Consider the following 1,753-nt stretch of genomic DNA (forward strand, 5'->3'; position numbering starts at 1 on the left):
TTCTTTAAATCTTGATCCGCATTTGAAAGAAATTAAAGAAATTTGTGATTTTGGAATTCATCTCGTTTGGATAAAAACTCAATTATTTGATTGAAAAATTAAACATTTTGTTGAAAATGTAACTATTTTGTAAAAAAGTCCTCTTTTCTATCAAAAGTTGAACTAATTTGTTAAAATTCTTATTTCTTTTATTTGAAGGTTCATCTCTTTCGTTGAAAATACATTTTTGAAACTGACATTTAATCTATACCATTTTTGGTTAAAAAATCATGTATTTTGTTAACATTTCGTCTTTGTTTGTAGAAATTAAATTGCAAACCACTCTGTTCAAATTTGTATAGTTTTCAACAGTTGTTTGTAATGGATTGTTTTAAATGAACGGTCAAATATGGCTGATAATTAACGAAATTTTCTTTTTTTAATTACAAAATTTCGAATTGAATGGGTTAAAAATAAAATTTTGTTAGACTGAAATAATATTTGAAGTTATAATCGAAAACAAATAAATTAATTTGCTAACAAATAATTGGTGTTTTAACTAATACAATTTACAGGATAAAGTTTAACCACAAATGGAATAGTTCAATTTCCAGATAAAAGCTGTGATAAAAAATTGAATTGAACAAGGAAAAAAAAACGAATTTTCAACAAAATTGTTAAATTTTCAAAGGAAGAGGTGAATTTTTGACCAAGAAGATTAAGGTTCTATAAAAAAAACGATTTTCAAACTTAAGCAATATATACGATTAATTTTTAATCAATCCTATAATAGTTACATTTTCAGATAAAGATAAATACTTTTTAACGGAAAAATTTATTTTCAACAAAGTTGTTGAATTGTCCACCAATCAGATGAATTTTGACAAAGAAAATAAATGATCTACAAGAAAAGACAAATTTTAAACAAAATACATGAATTTTCAACGAAATTATTTAATTTTTAAGTCAAAAAGACGAATTATCTACAAAAAGTTAAATTTCTTAAGCGAAAAATATGAGTTTTCAATCAAAGAGTTAAACTTTCAACCAAATATTTACATTTTCAACTATAATTATAAAACCTTATTAAAAAAAAAAAAAAAGTATTTTTTTACAAAAGAGTTCAACTCTTAGTGAAATAATCGACTTATAAACCCAAGAAGATATACAGTTCATATTTTAACTAAACAATTGCATTTTTGACCAAAAATGATACGTTGAATTTTCAACTATAATTATGAATCCTTAATAAGAAAAAATTAATTTTTTACTAAGTAGTTCAATTTTAAGTGAATAATCGAATTTTCCACCCAAAAATTATGATTTTCATTTTTAACAATATAATTGCATTTACAACAAAACGACTTTGCAACCAAAAAATATTTATAGTTGATAATTCAACCGAAAAATGTAATTTTTAATCAAAAAGTATAAATTTTCCATAAAGCAATTTAATTTCTACAAAGAAAGACGGCTTGTTAACAAAATACATGATTTTTTTAACCAAAAATGGTATAGATTAAATGTCAGTTTTAAAAATGTATTTTCAACGAAAGTGATGAACCTTCAAATAAAAGAAATAAAAATTTTAACAAAGTGGTTGAACTTTTGATAGAAAAGAGGACTTTTTTACAAAATAGTTACATTTTCAACAAAATAATTAATTTTTCAGTCAAATAATTGAGTTTTTATCCAAACGAGATGAATTCCAAAATCACCAATTTCTTTAATTTCTTTCAAATGCGGATCAAGATTTAAAGAAGACTATTATAAT

Source organism: Belonocnema kinseyi, chromosome 5 (genome assembly GCF_010883055.1).
Source record: "Belonocnema kinseyi isolate 2016_QV_RU_SX_M_011 chromosome 5, B_treatae_v1, whole genome shotgun sequence".
NCBI classification, from domain to species: domain Eukaryota; kingdom Metazoa; phylum Arthropoda; class Insecta; order Hymenoptera; family Cynipidae; genus Belonocnema; species Belonocnema kinseyi.